Source organism: Sarcophilus harrisii, chromosome 1 (genome assembly GCF_902635505.1).
Source record: "Sarcophilus harrisii chromosome 1, mSarHar1.11, whole genome shotgun sequence".
In the NCBI taxonomy this organism is placed as follows: domain Eukaryota; kingdom Metazoa; phylum Chordata; class Mammalia; order Dasyuromorphia; family Dasyuridae; genus Sarcophilus; species Sarcophilus harrisii.
In genome coordinates this window covers 579,574,225-579,597,342 of record NC_045426.1, presented here as the reverse complement: position 1 = coordinate 579,597,342, position 23,118 = coordinate 579,574,225, and the positions used below count along the sequence as shown (strand labels likewise).

General features: G+C 36.6%; 1 long non-coding RNA gene across 1 annotated transcript; it reads right to left on the bottom strand.

Moving 5' to 3' along the window:
• Positions 1 to 196: 196 nt before the first annotated feature.
• LOC116420670 lies at positions 197 to 22,774 on the bottom strand. Its single transcript, XR_004231061.1, has 3 exons — positions 21,161 to 22,774; positions 1,228 to 1,284; positions 197 to 1,045 (listed from the first exon to the last, which is right to left on the bottom strand). It is a non-coding gene; the product is annotated as an uncharacterized LOC116420670 (long non-coding RNA).
• Positions 22,775 to 23,118: the final 344 nt, after the last annotated feature.

The window sequence follows — 23,118 nt, the reverse complement described above, 5'->3', positions numbered from 1 at the left end:
CAGACTCAGAGATTCATTTCCATCTTCATCAGCCTCATGGTGGCTGGCCTGTCCTCCTGCTCCCCCCACTGAGACCAAGGCTGGTCTGAAAGGCTCTAAGAAAGCTAGCGCTGGCCCCAGGCAAGAAAACTAGATTGTGAAGGAGAAAATAAAGACTTTGGACTTTAACATCTGGCTATTCTTGTGGTGATTATTGAACTGAAACGAAGGCTGCTCCAAGACCTCCAAAAAAACAAACTAAGAACATTATACCTCAATATACCAGCAACCACCAAGGCAAGACCCTCCATTAACAAAAGAATTATGACTTGCTGAAAGTTCAGAAGATGACTAAATTTTTTTAAGCAATAAAGTATTTTAAATTACAATGTATACATTTTAGGTATAATAAATACTATTGCATAATACTCAATATATCATATCAAAGTATGAACTCAATTTTTATATGCACTGAGAAACCAAAAAATTCATGTGACTTGCTTTTTTGCAGTATTTGTTTTATTGAGGTGGTCTGGAACCCAATCTGCATTATCTCCAAGTTATGACTATATAATCGAGACAGAAAGTCCCATCATCCAAATATGTCTGTAACACAGCTATTTTATTCTGATTCTATTAACTTACTGTTAATGGCCCATGGGAATTAAATCTTTTGAAAAGTTCAGTTAAGCTTTTAGATTTTAAAGGTATGTTAATTTCTTTAACAAATACATAGTAATTTTGAGTATAAGTTTAATTTGGCACGTTAATACAGAATCAATAGGTCTAGACATAATACAATAGAAAATACAATTTTAAACAAATTCTTAATATTAATTCATTCTTCATTTGGTAATGTTAGCAATTGCTGCTTTTTTACATATCCTTAGTATAATTAAGATATGATCTTCAAGACAATCATCCAAAGCAAAAAGATTTCCTTCTATAATAACAATTTTGGAATTGACTAGGAGATTTAAAAAAATTCTTGTCAGAAAGGATTTTGTTCATTTCAATGCCCAAACAAGCAGAAGTAGTTTCATTTTCTGTGCTCTCCATTTTCTCCCTTGGTAAAGTCAAAAAAATAAAGATAAAGATAATTAGGGTTTTTTGTTTCCAATTTTTACCCTATAATTTGTGGAGTTTTGAATATTAATTTTTTTCCTCATGCTCCATAATATAGATTCTAGATTGAGTCTTCCCTCACCATCACTACCAAAATAAATAAATAAATGAGCTCCCAAGTACCTTATGTATCTCTCTAATAAGCCAATACATTAACTTCTGATCTTCTGTTTCCCAAGTCTATGAAAAGAAAGGTTTTATTCAATTTACATAAATAGGTTGGGTTTGAGGGGAGGGGTATGGAAAATGGAGAGGGAAAGAGAAAGCATGTAAGTATGTCTTAAAAAAACATTTAAATTCAGTTTTTCAAATCCCAGCATCACTAAGTACATAAGATCTTGTCTTTTTTTTTTCTTTGCCTTGATATCTTCTGCTAAGTTTTAGCTTTAATTGATGTTCTTGGCAAAGTCGAAGTTTAAAACTTTATATGATTTGTTGTATCTACTAGACAAAGAAAGAAACTACCCTCTACTCACACTCTACCCCCAACATCTAGATATTATGTCATTGTCCTCTTCTGAAGTAAAATTGATGTCCTAAAGCCTCAAGAAACTCTCCTGGGACTGAACAATTGATTGTGCAATATATGAACCACAAAGACCATCAACTATGAAAATATGTTAATTAAAAGGCTGTCTCTGAATATACTTATCCAAGATTCTTCACCATTGCTTCTGTAATGTAGTACACATGATAATACATCTTCATTTCTAAAAACTGAATGATGTCCTTTTTATTAGCATTATCATCATCATCATCATCATCATTATCATCATTTGGGGGGAGTGATCCCAAATCTATTTCACTCCCAGTGAAGAAACTTTCTCCACCAATAAATTAGTGTCTATTTTGTAATTTATAGTAGCATAATGCCCAGTGTCTAGCATCATGCCTTGCACTTAGGAGAAACTTAATAAATACTTGTAGATGATCCAAAACAACTCCAAAGAGCTATGATGGAAAATACTATCCACATCCAGAGAAAGAACTGATGGAGTCAGAATAGAGATAGAAGCATACTATTTTCACTTTTTAAATTTTGTTCATGTTTTTTGGTCTGTTTATTCTTTTACAACATGATCATATAGAAATATATTGCACATATATATTACATGTTATATTGAACATATATAAATATATCAAGTTGTTTACCATTTTGGAGAGGGGGAAGAGGGAAATTTGGAACTCAGTTTTTTAAATGAATGTTAAAATTTGTCTTTACATATAATCAGAAAAAATAAAATACTATTTAAAATAATTTGGTAAATGCTTATAGAATTGAATAAGATATAAAATAAGTTTAATAATCTTGTCAGATACAAAGAAAAAAGAAAAGATGCTTTGGAGATGAATTGGGCTGGGAGCCTGAAATCCTGTCTTCATGTCTTAGCTCTGCCTCTAGCATGTACCTTGGGGCAAGATTTGGCCTCTTTGGATGTTGGTTTTTTCAATCTTTAAAATAAGGTTAGGCTAGTTGATTTTTAAGGTTCTTTCCAGTTCCCTTTATTCAGGGAGTAAAGCCATTAACTGGCATGATAATATTTTTATCTGATTTGTATAAAGGCTATTATAGATGATGGTACGCTTCTCAAATTTACAGATGATAAAAATCTGGCAGAGAAGGCTGACACATTGGATGACCAAGATCCAAAAAGATCTCAACAGACTAGAATCTAATTGAGTCGAATCCAGTAAGATGAAATTTAATAAGTGTAAAACCTTATAAATCTTGAAAAATAAATTTTAATGTGGGAAGCATAGCTAGACAGCAGTTCATCAAAAAGACATATTGTAATTTTAGTGACCTGATCGCAATTTTAGTGAACTAAAAGGTCAATTTGAGTCTACAATGTACTATTACAACCAAAAACCCCTAAAAGGATTATAAACTCTATTAAGAGGGGTATGTTGTCTAGAGAGAGGAAGATGAAAGTCTTTTTTAATAAGGGTAAATAATTGTGTTCATTGTCAGGATAGGAGTACTATTGACCCCTTGTTTTGGTCCATTTTATTGTCTAAGGGATAATGAAAACCACTCAGGGCTGAAATGTTTCCCAGTGCACCATTTCTACCAAGTGGGATTACATTTCAAGTAATTTCTCTGTCTTGTTGCCCTCTAGGGCCTACTACTGAGCCATAAAGGAAATCTTGATAGAGACCAAAGCATCCATTAGAGAGGTGTTCTTTTTTTCTTTTTTCTTGTCTTTTCTTTTCTTTTCTTTTTTTTTAAAGATTGGGTTTCCCTACCTCTTGTAGGCTGGAACCACAGGGATTACCCAAGGGCTCAATCCCACTATGTTAACCTGGCCTGGTTTGCCTTACCTTAGAGCATCTAAGGACTCCTCACTTTTAGGGTCTTGACATACTGAAGCCAAATAGAGTGCAGACATCCAACTGGCCTAATTCATGCAACTCCTCAGAATTCCTGAGTTTAAGAAACCCACCAGTCTCAGCCTGTGCAGGAGCTGAGATTGCAAATTGCAGGTGTGTATTTATTTATTATTTATATTAAATTTATTTATTTTTATTATTTATTTAAATAATTAAAATTATTTATTAAATTTATTATAAAATAATAAATATTAAATTAAATAAATATTTATTATTATATTTTTATATATAAAATGTATTATATTATTATAGAGACATTCCTAATTTTACTAAAGGGGCATCAATTTTTTTCCTTAGGTAGATTTCAGTTAGACTTGATGATTTCTAAGATTTCTTCCAGCCCTCAACCCTGTGGTCTTATTTTAGCCAACAACTGTATGATCTGATTTTCAATCTGGTCTTCAGTTTCTCTTCACAGAATCCTTAAACCTTCAGAATACTGACTTCATCCGGATGACTATCTTTGTTTTCAAGTTTAAAGCTTTTAAGTTAGCCTTTAATTTTCAATAAGGAGTTTTCTTTTAGAAAATAGATTTGAATAAAATCATAGTCAGACTTTTGCCCATGGTAGATTTAGTAATAAAAGCTATATCAGAGCTCTGTGTATCATCCCATGTTCAGCAACTATAAGTTTATGCAGTCATATATCTCAACAATTTAGATTATTTTAATTAAATGAGATTGAGAGAGCCCTGTGGCCATTAAGCACTATGTAATATAAGTGACTGGTATTATTATTATTGTTGCAAATAACAATATTGTTATAACTGAGTGCTTTTAACCTAATAGAAGTGAAAGAAAAGCTGAAAAAATATTCGGTTTTCATGTGGAAAAATTAGTAATTTATCATTAACAAGGTTAAAGCAATAAATGTTTATGGTACCAGCTTGGGTATTTATTAGTGTTATAAAGTGGTTATTTATATGTAGACCTAGAGTTTATTATATACAAAAACCAAATGTTAATGAAAAAATACCATATGTACTTCCTGAAAACTGAAATTAAGATCTCACTACAACCTAAAGAAATTTCAAAATGAATAATAAAAGTCCCCAATTTGTAATATGCCCAGATTGTAAAATGTAGGGATTTTTTGTTGCAATAAAGCAATGTATACATTATTTCCTATGGTTGATGCCTTTTATTTCTGACACTATAGACATTGCCCCAATATCCTACATCCTTTTCCCCACAATGAATCTTATCTTGTAACCAGAGAAAAACAATTAAGTAAAATGATCAACTTGGTAACTATGTCTGGCAATACAACAACTCTGTAGAAAGAGCAGAGAAGAGTATTTTACAGGATCTCAGAGGTCATTTGGTCCCAACCTAGCTCTGAAGAAAAACCTACTCAATAACATCCCTGAAAAATGATCACCCAAGCTTTGTGTGACAGATTATATCTTTTGGCTATCATTGTGTTTTGTTGATTCAAATTGTAATTCTGCTGTCTAGCCATAAATGAAAACAATTTGGCTAAGGTTTTTTGAAGGCCTCAAAATACTGAAGAAAATAACTGCTTAAATGCCAGAAATGGTAAGAAATACAAAAAAAAAATTAATGAAAAAAAACTTAAAAATTAGAATTTTATCAAGTAAAAGCTAATGAGTCCATGGGATATTAAGAAATAATAAAATCAATAGAATGAAAAAAATAGAAGGAAATATGAAATATCTCAGAAGAAAAACAACTGACATGGAAAATAGATCAGGGAGAAATAATTTAAGAATTACTGGATTATCCAAAAGCCATGATCAAAAAAGAAAGAACCTAGACATATATCAAGAAATTATAAAGAAAAACTCTCCAAATATCTTAAAACCAGAGGACAAAGTAGAATTTGAAAGAGTTCAGGGATAATCTAAAAGGGATCTCAAAATGAAAACTCCCAGGAATATTATGTCCCAACTCCATAGCTTCCAGATCAAGGAGAAAATACTAAAAGCAGTTAGAAATAAAAAATTCAGAATTTATCAGAATTAGTTTTTTTTTCTTTTTTCACTATAGTTTTGAGAATAGGAAAAAGAAGAAAAGGTACAATTGGCTCAACTATGGGTTCAGAGTTGGAGGCTTAGAAACTTTCTTGATAGATATCATATAGTAGAGACCTAGAATAGAAAAATAGTGGGATTTAGAGGACTACAAGTTCAATAAGAGTTAGAAGTATAATATGAGAGACAGCCAAAAAATTTTTTAAAAGCCAATTTGATCTTGGACTAAGAGAGGCATAGCTTCCAGGATTAAGGAGGTGATAATTCCACCCCACTCTTGCCTGGTTTGTAATACAGCAGCTAAGTGAAACAGTGGAAAGAGTACTGGTCCTGGAGTCAGTAATCATCATTTTCTGAATTTAAATTTGGCCTCAAACACTTACTATCTGTGTGACCCTGGGCAAGCTATTAACCCTGTTTGCTTCAGCTTCCTCATCTGTAAAATGAGTTGGAGGGGGAAAAAATTGCAAACTACCCCATATCTTTGTTTAAAAAAAATCCCAGATGGAGTCAGAGAGTAGAACTGCAACAATTGAACAACAACCATAATTGGTTTGAGTCACCATTTAGGAATGAGTTGGATCAACTGGGGGATGTCTAGAAAAGAACCAGAAAGATAAAAGAATTGCAAATCCATGATACATGAAGATAAGTTGAAAAAACTGAAGGAGATATGTTCAAGTATTGGAAAATCCATCATTTGGGAAAGAAATAAGATTTGTTCAGCTCCAGAAGTCAGAACTAGGAACAATTGGTAGAAATAGCAAAGAGTAAAATGTAAGGAAAAACCTTCTAAGGATTAGAACTCTCCATAGTGGAAAGGGATACTTCAGTAGTTAGGTGTTCTACTTCATTGGATATCTTCAAGAATAGAACGTCTTGTATACTTATTGTGTATCTAATTTATATTTTAATATATTTAACATCTACTGGTCATCCTGCCATCTGGGGGAGGGGGTGAGGGGTAAGAGGTGAAAAATTGGAACAAGAGGTTTGGCAATTGTTAATGCTGTAAAGTTACCCATGCATATAACCTGTAAATTAAAGGCTATTAAATAAATAAATAAATAAAAAAGGAAAAAAAAAAAAAGAATGGGATGTCTAACAAATTATCAGGCATATTTCAGTGGGGATTCCTTGGTAGAGATGGATGTGTCCTCTAAATTCCCTTCTATTTTTAGAGTTATGACATCATGTTAGCTAAAAATGATATGTAGTAAGCATCAATAGAAATATTACTGGTTTTTAAGTCAGAGGACCTGTGTTCAAATTCCATCCTTGATACAACCTATATGGCTATGGGAAGTAATCTATTTAATGTCTGTAGACCTCAGTTTCCTCATCTCTAAAATAAAGGGATTCCACCAGCCAGCCCCCAAACTCTATTCAATTCTGAATGTATAATAAAATAACATGTGACTTAGGGTGGAAGTAAAGAATATTTTTGTAAGAACAATGGATTTATTGTGTCACTCCAGAATAAGGTGATTATCACTAAAAGTAATCATGGTGATATAGCAGATGGGAACATACTTGATAACAGGTAAAGGCAGTCATGGCTAATCAGATAAAAGAACAAGTAACCCAAAAATATATTACTTTGATTTTTATAGGTGTATGCCAGTGGAACTAAAGTATAGCTAAATTTGGGCATTGAAGTAGCTTCTAAAAATGAGTTAGCAAATGAATTAATACCTTATTTTGAGCATAAACCCAGTAATATGTGAGGAACCAGAAGCTCTAGTCTAGCTAATAGAGCACAGAGTCTATTTTTTTTTCAGGCACTATTTATCTATCTATCTATCTATTTATTTATTTATTATAACTTTTTATTTACAGAACCCATGCCAGGGTAATTTTTTACAACATTATCCCTTACACTCACTTCTGTTCTGACTTTTCCCCTCCCTCCCTTCACCCCCTCCCCCAGATGGCAAGCAGTCCTATACATGTTAAATATGTCACAGTATATCCTAGATACAATATATGTGTGCAGAACTGAACAGTTCTCTTGTTGCACAGGGAGAAGAGTCTATTTTTTGATAACTTTAGTAAAATAGTGACTTAAATTGATTTTGTTATTTTACGAAATAAAAATGTCTTATAGCCAGAAAGGGGATATATTTTAAAGAAAGCTTTTCATAGAATAGTTAAAATAAAGGTGAAGATTAAGGAATATCAAGGTAAATATTGTCAATTAAGATTCTGGTCTCAGCCATATGGCCACAAGTCAGGTCATAGCACAGTCTATGAAGAATTTTAAAATGAGTATCATGCAGAAGATAAAAGAGAGGAGCATGGTTGAGCATAAGCAGGCTGCAACAAGTGCAAAAAAAAGGAATTAGAAGGAGAACTAGAGTAAAAAATATCACCAAAATGTATGAACAGTATGGTGGTATATGTCTATAATCTCTGATGAGGTGGAGACTGGTGCATCACTTGAAGTCAGCAGTTCTAAGCTATAGTAGGCTAAGCCAGTGGATATTCACACTCTCTAGCACAAGATAGTGAGCCCTAGGATGGGATGAACAGAGCCCCAGACAGAAAAAACAGAACAGGTTAAAGTTCCTGAATTGATCAGTAATCGATAATAGGATTACATCCATGAGATCCTTGCACTTCAAGGCTGGGTGACATAAGAATATATATACTCTCTCTGTCTCTGTCTCTGTCTCTGTCTCTGTCTCTAGCTCTGTCTCTCTCTTTCTCTCTCTCTCTGTCTCTGTCTGTCTCTGTCTCTCTGTCTTTGTCTCTGTCTCTCTGTCTCTCTCTCTTTTTTCTCTGTCTCTGTCTCTCTCTGTGTCTTTTTCTCTCCCTCTTTTCCCCCTCTTCCCTCTTTTTGTCTCCCTCCCTCTCTGTTTCTTCCTCCCCTTCTCACTTACTCTTTCTCTCTCTTGCTCTCTCTGTTTTTATATATGTATATACATATATATACACATATACATATTTGTATACCCATATGCATATATACAAACATGTATGTGTATAGATAACAGTATATATATGTACATATATACACACACATGTAAAAAGATGGACTAAGCCATATGACAAGGATAAGGGATGATCACCGCCAGTCATATGCTGCACTGATACCCTTGCAAAGTCATGTCAAAGTGAAGAAGGCCTCTACATGAGTGGCTTCCATGTTTTCAGCCTATAGAAAGACATAGACAAGAATCCAAGCCAGACAGGCATGGTTGGGCTACAGTCTGCACCACAGGAAGGAATAGTAATATCACTGAAATCAGAATGGGCAGCAATGTGTGCAAGGAAGTGAGGAACTAGCAGACTGTCACACAGCAGAATTTGTCATGTACCCAAGAGAGTTTCACTCTGTTGGGGATGGCAGTCATGCAATTGGAAAATGCTCATTGTAATCATAACTGGATCAGTCTCAGAAATAGAAATTTAACAATAGTAATAGATTTTGGATTTTAAATTGTTAAGGATACAGCTATTTGACATGAGCAGCATCATGAGAAGATAACTACGGAAGGGCTAAATATCATCAATCATCCAAGCTGCCTTTTGAATACCAAGGTCATTATAATCCTGAGCTACATGCCTTTGTTTATTTTAACCAATGAGAAGGAAGAGATTGACCCCTTGAGGCCCTCCTGTGAGTCTTACTCATACCTAGGCCCCTCTAACCATCACTATCCATCACCAGAGTGTTGCAGTTGAGATGCAATTGATTCTTTGAAACCCCATTTTCTCAGCAAAGATACTGGAGTGATTTTCTATTTCCTTCTGCAGCTCATTTACAGATAAGGAAACTGAGACAAAAGGGTTAAGTGACTTGCTTAGGGTCACACAGCTAGGAAGTATCTGAGGCAAGATTTGAACTCAGGAAAATGTGTTCCTAGATCAAAGCCTGACTCTCTATCCACTGAATCACCTAGCCATCATCAGAGGCACTCCACTATTGACTCATTTTCCCCTGCTTATCTCCATCTCTGCTCTGACCACTTCTCTGTCTCCTAACAGTCCTATTTTAACCTAGAAGCCATTAGCAGGCTGCTGATATTTAAACAACAATGATCTATATAGTTAAATTTAACACATCTTTCCTAACTTATGTCATCTTTTCGCCTGAGGGGTGAAATATTTTTTGAGTCCTCTATGTGGGCAGCTTAGGTGACACAGTGAAAGGAAGACTTATTTTCCTGAGCTCAAAGATTATCTCAGACACTTCCTGGCGAAGTGACCCAGAGCAAGTCATATAATTCTGTTTGCCTCAGTTTCCCCATTTATAAAATGAGCTGGAGAAGGAAATAAACCACTGCTAAAAACAAAGGAAACAAAAAACTCCAAATGGGGTCATGAAGAGTCAAACCTAATTAAAAAGCAGCTGAACTAAAAGGAATTGAGTCAGGTCAAGAAGATTTCATGAAGGAGATAGTATTTGAGCTGATTTTTGAAGGGTGGGTGGTATTTCAAAAGGCAGAGACGAGGAGAAAGGGGCTTTTCAAAATATAAAGAAACAATCCACAAAAACAGAAAAAGAAGATACATTCAGGAAATGATGCATACTCCTCTTTACCTGAACCATATAGTATAGAAAGGGGAATAGTTTGAGATAAGATTGTTAAGGTAGGTTGGAGCTAGACTGTAGAAAGTCTTATACGACAAACTAAAGAATTTAAACATGATTAGATGGACTATGGGGAGCCACTGGAAGCTTTTGAGTTTTCCAGTGCAATCTAGGAAACATTTGTTAAGTTCTTTCTATGTGGAGAATATTAAACTCAAGGCTGGGAACAAGGAGTTCTCTCTACCCATGCAGGGCAATACATTCACTGCAATATACACCCTTAGAAAGTCAGCCAAAACACTGAGGGGATTGGATATGACTTAGGACCCAAGGTAAACTAGTCAGTATGTGTCAGAGGCAAGACCTGAACTCAGGTCTTCTTGGCTCCAAGGCAGGTTCTCTATCCACCACATTATCCTGACTTGAGCTGGGGCTACAAATACCAAGACATGAACAACCCGTGCCTTCGAGGAGCAATGAAGTGAAATATTCAGACGTATGCATTAGGAAGGTTACTCTAGCAGCAGCATGATGGATTTATTGGAAAAGGGAAACGAAAGGGAATGAGGAAAGAGGTCAAAAGATTATTGCAAGAATCCAGGTCTTGTTAGAATTTTTTTGGAGATCAATTCATGACTTCCTTGGGCCCCTTGGGAGCAAATAAACTGACGCTGAGAATAACACTGGGACACACTGGCACGTAGCTCCACTGGCATTCTGAATTCTCTTAATCATTCCAGCTTAGATTTTCACTAAATGCATCAGTCTGCAAGAAATGCTTGGGTTAGCCACCCATGCTAAAGGCATATTTCACAGTAAAGAATTACCCACTGGTGGTTATTTGGCAGAAACCCATGAGTGGATAGCTGCTTCACATTAAGTGATGTGCCCATAATTGGGCCAAAGTGGCACACCTTATATCAAGAGCTCTCTTTGATGAAGAGGATGCATCTGGAAGTTTGCGATGAGAGGGATCTTTTGCAATGAGATTTCTCATTACTGATTCATGTCAGGATAGAAATGTAATAGTTGGGTTTTTTTAATGTTACTCAAATACAATAATAGCTCACAATTATTTATCACTTTAAGGTTTTCAAAGTGCTTTCTTCATAACAACCATTGTTAGTCGTGTCTAACTTCTCATGACTTCATTTATTTTTGTGGTTATTTTTTGACAAAGATGTTAGAGTGATTTGTCATTTTTTCCCTCTAACTGAGGCATCCAGGGTTAAATGATTTTCTTTACATAACTAGTGAGCTGGATAGTTCAAGCATTATCCCCATTTTACAGATGGGTAAAGCTAAGTTCTGTGTCCAAGGTCCTTATTCCAGGTCTTATGTTCTTTCCACGCTGCTGTGCTGGTTCTCACTGCCTGGTTCATGCATTAGTCATCTCTCAACAGGAGTGAGCATTGGCAAGCCCTCTCAATTTCCTCCACTATCACTCTAGAGTTCATTCAGAAAGCTGTGTTATATTAGAGCCGTTTCTTCTCATATCGCTTGGTGGGATTGCTTAACTTGCTGTGGAGTATTTCTCTTTTGGGATTTGCTAGGGTTGTCAAGATAATAAAACTGCAATATGCCATAGTGCCACTCTATGCCATACCTCCCTCACCACTGGCACAATCTCTGAGTAGTCGTACCCTTCCTACCAAGCCCTGCCTCAGGAATCGGAGGATCTGGTTTCAAAACCTGCCTCTGACATTTACTACCATGTTATCCTGGGCAAGACGCACCCTCTCTGGGACCCAGTTTTCTCAACTATAAAAAAGAAGTTAGGACTAAATGGTTCCTGGGGTCTCTGGGGCTCTAGAGCCATAATCTCACAAAGCTACTACTTAAGAGGGAAGAAAATTTTGCCATGGACATCTGGGCAATGATTTCAAGGAGGTGCCAGTGGGTTCTGTAAGTAGTCTAGGGTTATTCTAGGCAGGTAGGTGGCAGATTATATAAATACACATTACTTGCTTTTAAATGCATAATAAATTTATTGTGTCCTTATTTTTTTTTCTTTTTATCCCCTTCTCTCCCCTTGTTTGTTTAGCTGATCATTCTAAGCTCAAGCAGACTTTTTATGCTGAGCCTGAGTCTGTTCCAAGTACTTAGTACCAAGCCCTTTTATAGAGTATTTCTTTGTGATATCTTCAGCTCTGGATGTGAAATCAGGAAGATCTGATTTTAAATCCAGCCTCAAACACGTATTAGCTGTGTGATCCTGGGCAAGTCACTTAACTTCAGTCTACCTTAGTTTCCTCTTCTATAAAAGGAGAGTGTTGACAGTATCTGTCTCACGGGATTATTGTGAGGATCAAATGAAATAATATTTGTAAAGGTCATAGTACAACTCCTGCCTCTTAATAATCACTTAATTAAAGCTTATTTCCTTCTTTCTACATATAATCACCACATTAACCCCTTTTCATGACAAAAGCAAAGGGATTCACATTCTCCTGGGAGCCCTCTACCAAATACACTTTCTCTGGATTTACTTTTGTTATTGCATCTGTGTCAAAATGCTTGTGGAAAGAGGAAAACGCCCCATGAAAGTTACTCTGTCTACACTCCTCTGGGGTTGGAGCTGTATTTTGTTGTTATTGTTTAGTCATTTCAGTCCTATCTAGTGCTCAAACCTATTAGGGTAAATAGGTCCCCTGTAAATGTTGATTTGATTTTATCTTTTTCAATTTTTCAATTTAATTTTTAATTTATGGAGTAAACTAAGCATTTTCATAATAGTACAATAAAAAAGAGATGATTGCACACAAAACTGCAAATATATTATGTATAACTTGCTATTCTTTTAAAATGTATAATAAAGTTATTGTATCATTTTTTTTCTTTTTTCCCCCTTCTCTCCTCTGTTTGTTTAGCTGACCATTCTAAGCTCAAGCATACTTTTTATACTGAGCCTCAGTCTACTCCAAGTACCTGGGACCAAGCACTTTTATAGAGTATCTGTATATGACATCTTCAGTTGTCATGATTCAAGCCATCCTAGGCTTTCTGCTATTAGCATAAATGCTTCTGATACATATTTAGCATCATGGTTCCTCCTTCAGTGTATATGTTGGAAGAGAGTTTTTTATTTATTTCTTAATGGGATAGTGCTTTAAAAAGATGGAAAGAGCCACTGAACAGCCATGATCTCACGTTTTAAAGTTGGATAATCACATATTCTAAATACTGTGCCTTTATATTATACTTCCCTTCTGAGTCTGTCACATACTTGGCAAACAGCTGAGCTCCACAACCCCCGTGGAATCCACGTTATTGTTCCCAGATTACCCAGGACAGAGTTTGGCCTGACAGGAATATATGTGACTTCTACCGGCCACGTTGTGAGTCACTGGCAGAAAAGAACCCAGAGGGACATTGCAGTAGCTCTATAGTTCCCAAGAGGCGACTCCTTCCAAAAGCAGCCCTGAAGCTGCAGATCAGGGGGAGGAGAGATAACTTTGGGGTTCATCAAAGCAGGCAATGAGGAAACCCAAAGAACTCCGGTGGCTCAGTGCAGCCTGTGTTTTCCATCACCTCTCCCCTCCTACCTCTCCCCATAGAAAGAAAGGCAGAGAGTGAATCCTAGTTCATGGCCTTTGGGTAATTGGCCCTGAACACATCCGCTTACAATTCAACCCTTCACCTTACACAGGCCTGGCAGCCCTAGCAGTCCGCTGGGATTGAAGAAAAAAATCGATAGTCTGATGGATCCTAAGTGACTCATGCCAACTTGACTGTTAGAAAATGGCTTGATGGTTGTCTGGCTGTTAACACTTCTGTTCTTATCATAGTAGGTCTGAAAATAGCTCAGAACTCTTTAAATGTCTGGAAATGTAGGCAATGGATAAAGTTTATAATGGGGATGGGGGGGAAATGCCCTGAAAAAAATCTGTCTTCTCTTCTCAATCTCCCCTCAGAAGGCAAGCATGATCTGAAATCAAATAACCTCACCAGCCTGGTTAAAACAAGGGCCAGATAGGCAAGAATTAGTCAGGAGTTGGCCATATGAGGTAGTTAATCTTTGAGAACAATCACATAGTCAAGTTATTATCCCTAACTTAAATAGCCATTTCCCTTCCCCAATATTTAGGCAGTTTATTACTTGTTTCCCCCAAGTATCTTATCCTAAGTTGACAGCGGGAGTCAGGAATATGTCCCATCCAATTTCGTTTCCTCTCAAAGGGCTTCCTTTTCATAGCTACCTTTTATGATAGGTATACCTGGATTTATTGATATGAATTAACAAAAGGTGCTATCTAAGGCAAAGACAGAGAGGAAAAGGAAAGATGAAAAGATAAATCTTGGCAGAATTTCAGCCTTTGGAGAGGAGGGATTATTTTATTCTGTCTTTGTATCACTAATAGCTACCAAAGTGCCTGGCACATGGTAGGTGATTAATAATAAATGCTTTTTCTTGCATTGATTAATCTGACAGTAGGGTTGCAGGATGAGTTAGAGGAAAAGTGAAGAGGGGAGCTGAGTAGTCAACTATTGTAATGAATTCATAAACTTAGAACTGTCAGAAACTTTAGAGGTCGCAGGACTGATCAAGAACTAATCCAGCCTCTCATTTGATGGATGAGGTAATGAGGACATATCACAGTAAGATATGAGGGCTTGGCACATAGTAGGCATGTAATTCCTCTTTATTGATTGACTGATTATACAATTGTGGCAACCTGGCAAGGACTGGCCCAAGAGAGATGAAAGGTCTCGTCCGAAGTCACACAAGTAGTTAAGTGCCAGAGCCTCAGATTTTAAATCCAAGAATTCTTCCACTACACTATTCTGTCTTGGAACAATCCAAGCATGAGGGGATAAGTTCCTGAATAATAATAATTCACATTTGCACGGTGCTTTAAAACTTACAAAGTAGTTTACTCAGAACATCTCTGTGAGGCATTTCCTACATAAATGTGTTTGTTTATAGAAATATATACATGCACATGTGCATATATATACAAGTACATTTATGCATGTGTGCACACATATATTTGTGTATATACATATACTATGTGTATACTTATATATATGAATACATGCATATCTATATACATATATATATATACATATATTCTTCTTACCTCATGGGGCTTTTCTGACAAAATACTGTGTAAATTTTAAAACACTAAATAAATGTGAATTGTTATTATTAAGATATAGTCACATATACATGTTTATCTGTATATATATATATATATATATATATATGTGAATACATATGGATGGATGGATACATGTATTTACATCTCTGTGATCTATTTTTTTGTCTTATCTTGACAGAGATACTGGAGTAGTTTGCCATGTCCTTCTGCAGCTTGTCTTACAGATGAGGAAACCGAGGCAAACAGGGTTAAGTGGCTTGCTTAGATCATACAGCTAGTGTCTGAAGTTGGAGTTGAATTCAGGTCTTCTTGACTCTAGGTTTGGAAGTCTATCTGCTTAGCTGCCCTTACATTTATATATACAAACATATATATATATATATATATATATATATATATATATATATATATGTACAAAGATATGTGTGTGTTATATGTATATATTCATATATGTGTTGTTTGTACTCATATATTCTCTATATATTATATATGTATAATATGTGTATACCCAATGTACAGATGAAGAAAAGATTAACTGCCCTTGGTCACATAGGTGTAAATGATAAGCAGGGGCCTGAACCCAAATCTCCTCTCTCCTTGTCTAGTGCCTTTTACAATGTCACAAGCTGCCACCTAAACTAGGTAATAGACGTGGGAAAGGATATGTGTAAGAATATGAAAAAAGAATGCTTAAAACTTTACTAGATAGAGAGATAGAATGATTAAGTGGCTAAATGAGGGACCTAAGGGGGTGTGAAGATTCTGAATAATTAGGAAGATTATGGTTGATATATTAGCAGAACTAGAGAAATCAAGAGGAAGAGCCAATCAAGGAGATAAATTTTGTTTTAATTATGTTGAGATTGAAGTACCAGTGGGACATTCAGGTATATATGTACATTAAGGACAAATCTAGATGCAGAGAGGCAGAAAGAGACAAAAATAGATAAAAATAGAGAGAAAAAGGAGGAATAGAGGAAGAAATACAGAAAGAAACCAAGAGAGAGATGGAGAGGAGAGATGGAAGGACAGAGAGACAGAGACAGAGACAGAGAGTCACAAATAAAGAAAGCAGAAACAGAGAGAGGATCAGAGACAGAGACAAAATCAGAGACAGAGACTGATATATCAGAGACATATACAAAGACAGAGAGAGACAGACTGACAGACAGAGAGGGAAAGAGGAAGAGAGAGAGAGAGAGAGAAAAGAGAGAGAGAGAGAGAAAGAGAGAGAGAGAGAAAGAGAGAGAGAGAGGAGAAATGGAAGGAAAAGGAGAAGCAGACAGAGACAGAGACAGAGAAACAGAGACAGAGAGAGAAATGGAGAGGAGAGATGGGGAAAGACAGAGAGACAGATGGAGAGGAGATAAAAGTAAAGAGAGAGTCAGAGAGAGATGGAGGAGAGATGGAAGGAAAGAGAGAAATAGAGATGTAGAGAGATACAGCAATAGAGAGACAGAGCAAGACAGAGACAGACAGAGAAAGACAAAGAGATGGAGAAGAGAGAGGCAGAGAAAGAGACAGAGAGAGAAATTGAGAGGAGAGATGGGGAAAGAGAGACAGAGAAGGGCAGAGAGAGATGGAGAGAAGAGATGGAAGGAAAGAGAGAGACAGAGACATAGAGAGAGAGTGCAACAGAGAGATAGAGACAGATACAGAAAGAGACAGAGAGGGAAAAAGAGACAAAGACACACACATATAGAGAGACAGAGAGAGAGTGGAGATATAGATTAGGGAGTCTTCTGCAGAGAAGTGACAGCTGAAGCTGTGGGAGGAGAATATATTTCTGAGGAAAAGTGGTACAAAGAACAGAGATCTGAGGACAGAACATTGGGGAACATCCATATTTAGAGGGTGGGAGGAAGATGAGGAGAAAGCACAAGATGCAAAGTCATCAGAGAGGTCGAAGGGAATGTACTGAGTCACAGAAGTTGAGAAAGCAGTCTTGGCAACAGTGCCAAGGAAGTCAAGAATGAGGTCTGAGAAAATTCCATTGAATTGAATAGCAGCCATTCTTGTAGTTCTTTAAAGTTTACAACATCCTATACATATCTCATTGAATTTCAACAAGTCTGTGAGGTAGGTACTACTCTATTTTCAGTAACTATTAAATGTTAATGGTGTATGAGGCCCTCGACTTCAGTGATAGGATATACAGAAAAGCAAACACAGACATTATGATGCCCAATTGAGAGTCAGAAATGGACTTGTCCATGGTTACATAGCTAGAAAGTTTAAGAGGCTGAATTTGAATCCTGGTCTTCTTGACCCCAAGGTAATACTATATTTACTTCAGATTTCTTCCGTTTAGCTAGCTTTTAGCTGCTAGAATGAGTCAGTGGAGTGACACAATGGATAGTCTTCCAGGTCTGTAGTCAGAAAGATTTCTGACTACAGAAAGATTCGTCTTTCTAAATTCAAATCTGACCTCAGACATTTAGTAACTGTGGGACTCTGGGCACATCATTTAACCTTGTTTAATGGCTCAGTTTCCTCATCTGTATAATGAGTTGAAGAAGAAAATGGCAAACCACTCCAGTATCTTTGCCAAGAAAATCCCAAGTAGAGTCACAAAGTGTTGGACATAACTAAAACCTGAATGAATTAAGTGCTGGCCTGAAACAGAGGGATGTAAGTAGAACACACCATTTATTTAAACACCTACTATGTGAAAGCCATTGTGCTGTGTATAAGATACAAAGATAAAGACATAACATGGTTTGTACCTTCAAGAAGCTTACAATTTAATAGGGATAAAGGGCATATAATCAGATAAGCAGGAGATACTGTAAAATGTGATAGGCAAAGAAGTAAATAAGTAAATAAGTTCCTTGGGGGAATGATCCATGATCAACTGGAGGCAGAGGGAGGTGATGGTAAAATTGAGCAATCAAGAAATGAAAAGGCACTTAATAAACACTTAGTGTGTGTCAAAAACTCAATGGGTGCCATGCACATTTCAAATAGGAATTTCACACAGACATTTATTGACTACTATGTGCCAGGGGTTTTACAAATATCTCCTTTGATCCTTCAGTAAATCAAGATTTGAACTCAAGACCTCTAACTCTAAATTCAGCGTATTTCCCCTGGCAGCAAACTACCTCTCGAAGGAGAAGATGAATTTCATGTAAAAGGAGTCCTTGACAGAAGAAAAAGATTTCACCAGATGGAAATGCAGAAGAGGCAACTTCAGGTAGGAGGAATGGCATGAATGCATGGAGGTGCATTACTGGAATGAAATGCAAGAATGCCTAGTAACCAACCCAGTTTGGTTAGAGCTTGGCATGGAGTGAATTAGTGCCATGATTGTGAGATTAGGCTAAAAGGACAGATTGTCAGTAGATTGTGGAGGAACATGTCAAAGAGGAAGTGGAGGCAGTGGGGTAAGCTATACATTCTAGGAATTTGGCAGCAAAAAATAAGAGAGAGAAATAAAATTATAGCAAAATATAAGTAGACAATAAAGATAAGATTGAAGCTGCTAGAACAGGAATGTATAAATTGATTGTACTCAAAGCTGGTCTAGAATTGGGAAGAGACAAGATATAGATGCAATTGTGTAGACATATCCTCTAAGCAAGTCTGTCTGTGGACGATAAGATCACTGGTAACCTTGAAAAGTGTTTTATTGATTTTCATATAACAAACACAAAGAATTTAGTTGCAAGGCCAAAAAGAACCTGTCAAGCCCAGAGGAATTAGGCAGGACCCTCCTTTTCTTCATTGCTCCTTGGACAAGATTCAATTTTTTTCTTCTCCTTCTCCTTCTTTTCCTTCCTCCTCCTCCTCCTCCTCCTCCTCCTCCTTCCTTCTCCTCCTCCTTCTCTTCTTCTTCTTCTTCTTCTTCTTCTTCCTCTTCCTCTTCCTCTTCCTCTTCCTCTTCTTCTTCTTCCTCTTCTTCTCCTCTACCTCCTCCTTTTCATCTTCCATTGACAATGAGGAATAATAGCCATGAATACCACTGAAGTGACAACACATCAAGAGTTCACTAAATAACACATAGACTTGGCTTTTAAAAAGAGATAGGGACAAAAAAGAAGACAAACACACATATTCAGAAAGAGACCCGGACTCAGAGATATTAATCAATACCCAGATCTAGACTGAGACCTGCACATCCATGAGACGCAAAGATCTTGAATCAGGTGAACAAGTGGGAGGACATAGAAGAAAAGTGTTTGAAGCCTTGAAGAGAGAAGTTGGGAGAAAAGACAGGAAAACCCAGCTGAGTAGGGATTGAAGAGAAAACCACAAACTATCATATGCTTGGCCCCTAACAACTCAAGCCAATTCCATAACTCATGTAGACTGCATGGGTTCAGAGGGGAAGGTGCTTTTCCTTCCCAGAGAAAAGAATTGTTGGGTGACCTCCAGAAATCAAAGGAGACTTCTCCACCCAAAATCAAGATTTTTTACTTAACAACTTGATATGAGGGACTTTTTAGAACCCAGGCAAGTCTCTCAGCCTAGAAATTGCTGAATAGTTGTGGATTTGCATTAAGAAAAAGTGTTTCTTACACTGATAAAATCCCAGTTCTAGACAAAAGAAAATAAAACCTATTCTCTATCTAGTGTCTCTATAATGTCCATAGAGACCTGAAAATGTGTAGAGGGATTTGAGGACATTTGAGAGATGTGAGCCAAATTCTAACGATCCCAAGGGAGACTCTAGATGTTGATTAATAGAAGCCATAGATATTATTATTGAAAGAGGCCCCTAAGATGAACTTGCATCAAGGGCTGGGGCCCAGAGACACATGGATTACAAATGCTATTAGATACTTAGTCTTTTGCTCCCCTAATTTAGGTCTGCTCACTTCCCTCTTTCCCAGCTTCCCCCTTTACCTTTTTATTTCCTTCCTTCCTTCTCTATTTGACATTTTCTTCTATGTCCTTTAACTTATCTTGACAGGAGGTGTGGACGAAATGATTCCATACACAGACAGAAGCAGCTACGCCCAAAGAAAGAACACTGGGAAATGAATGTAAACTGTTTGTATTTTTGTTTTTCTTCCCAGCTTATTTCTATCTTCTGAATCCAATTCTCCCTGTGCAACAAGAGAACTGTTCGGTTCTGCACACATATATTGTATCTAGGATATACTGTGACCTATTTAACATGTATAGGACTGCTTGCCATCTGGGGGAGGGGGTAGAAGGGGGGAGGGGAAAAATCAGAACAGAAGTGAGTGCGAGGGATAATGTTGTAAAAAATTACCCAGGCATGGGTTCTGTCAATAAAAAGTTATTTTAAAAAATGTAAAAAAAAAAAAGATAATTCCATACACTTTCTTGCTCTTTTTGACCCTTTCTTCCCTTTTTTTATGTGGCAAAGTCAAAACCTTTGCCATTTTGAAGTATACTTCCTCTTGTCCTTCATGTCCCTTCCCCTCACTAACAGTCAATAAGTATTTATTAAATTCCTATTATGTCCTAGGAACTGTGCTAAGCACATTCTCACTGCTTCTTCCTCTCAGTATTTTGCTAAATTCCAGAATTATATATTTCCTGATGGACCCTAAATAGCTGCATGACTACAGACTATAGAACTAAAGAATCTGTGAGACAATCTAGATTTGGGCAGGAATGCTAGTAAGGAGGGACATCTTACAGGTTTCTTTACACAGCTGGAAATGCAATATTCTTAAAACCTAGATCTGACCATATTACTCTCCTGTTCCAAGGTCTATTATCCCTTGGATCATATACAAACTCTCTTGGCAGTTATAGTCCTTCACATTTTAGCTCCAGTATACCCTTCAGGCTTAGGACACATCATTCATCTTCATCTGCTGTACCATCCAGACAAAATTAGCCTGTGCACATCACTTAATTTCCCATTTCTATGCTTGCCCCCATGCCCTAGAATGTTCTTCCTCATTACTACTTTTCTGGAGAATCCCTACTTTCCTTTTCAAAGATCAGCTCAGAAGCCACTGGCTACGAGAAATCTTCCCTTATACCAGCTTTTCTCAGTGACCACTACCCAGAATTACCATCTCTTTACTTGGCATATACTTTGTACTTACTTTTATGTATATATTTGTTCATATCTGTATTTGTATTGTTTTCCCCTGTAGAATAAACATCTTGAGGCCAGGGATCATTTCCTTGTTCTCTTTGTATCCCTAACATCCGTGCTTGCCCAGTGCTGGGTACATCAGAGACAAAAAAGAAATGCTTCTTAATGAAATTTTCCAATCTCCAGTATGACCACATATATACAGTTATGTGATAGATCTGGTGGTAATGTCTTTGGCATGGGTTAAAATTCTTCTTAACCAATGAAGAACTAAGATTTAGGAGGAGTACTGTCAAAATACATTTGAAATTCTTTCCAAAAGAGAATGTTTTGATGACATTTTTTGCTTCTTTGTTTTTTAGTCCAAGATGCAAGACATTCTGGCCCCAAAATATTTCTGAACAACCATTTATATACTTGTTAGGGTGAGAAGATAGAGAACACAGAGAATGTATAGTTAGTAGTTAAAATGCAAGAATCTCCTTAAACTAAAACAGAGTACTTCTGTTTGCTTCAGTGCCATCTGCTTGGAATCAGGAAGACTCAGGTCAAACTCAGCTTTAGATCCTAATTGTGTGACCCTTCATAAGTCATTTACCCCTCTCTCTTAACTTCAGTTTCTTTATATGTAATATCGAGATAATAACATCTACTTCTCAGGTTATGGTGAGAATGAAATGAGATAATATGTAAAGCACTTTACAAGACTTAGAGCATTGTATAGATGCTTAGAAAATAATTACTTGGGTTTCAGTTGTGAATACCAAGGACTACTGGTAATTCTATTTAGGGAAGAAAGAAATGAGGAGATAGGTTCTCCAGTTCAGTGATTCTCCATTTAAATTAAACTATGGTAGTTCAAAAGGCCATCTATTTATTTCTAGGTAAAGGGGAGAGTGATTCCTCATACCAACTCCCAATGACCCATAATAACCTTATGAAAATACAGGGATGGTGTGTGTCTGTGTGTAGGGGTAGAGATGTGCTGCCAAGTTTCTAAAAAGGGAGAAAATGTAAATTGGGAAGGAGTTAATCTCAAAACTGCACCCAGAGTGAATTTGATTTTACTTTAAATCATTAGACTGGTTTTCCAAAGGAAGGACAGTAACAGGACAGTGAAATGTAAGCAATTTTTCAATCAATAAATATTTATTAAGTACCTACTATAAGCCAGGTGCTAAGTATGTGCTGAGTTATTAAATATCCTATTCAGTTCTGTCTGAAATGTTTGACCCAAAAATATGTTAATCTCCTGAAGAGTTGGGACTATATCATTTTTACTTTGGATTTCCAATGTCAAGCACTGTACCTGGCACATAGTTTCCTAAATATATTTTTGTTGAGTTGAAGCAGGTACATGAATGTATGGATCTCCAGGGCACTCTCTCCTTAAAGAAGATGTGGAAGGGAGCAGGGTCAATATAAAATCATATTGCTCTTTTTTCCCTTAAAAAAATTGTTCTGGAGTCTCTCCCTCTTCAATCCTTTCCCACCCTCTCCCTCACAAGATTAAAATGGAAATTTATCAACCTTCAAACCTTGTAATCGCTGCTACCCAGCTAAGCCGAGTTAATGTATTTAATGAGTTAATTTGCTATCCAGGAGGGATGTTAGTACAGAAGTAAAATTCCTTAGGGTCAGTACCTTTGTTTAGCTTCCAAAGCAGTAGATTCTCCTTGAAGGAGCTCTCCTCTCCCACAAAACTCACTACTTCCTCACTGAGTGTTCCCTTAGACTTCTCAGCAGAGAAGTCTAAGGGAACACTCAGTGAGGAAGTAGTGAGTTTTGTGGGAGAGGAGAGCTCCTTCAAGGAGAATCTACTGCTTTGGAAGCTAAACAAAGGTACTGACCCTAAGGAATTTTACTTCTTTGATTCCATTTCTGATTCTATCCTGGCAGTTTTACTAAAAAAAAAAAAAAAAAAAAAAAAAAAAAAAAAAAAAAAAAAAAAAAGATTTTAATCTC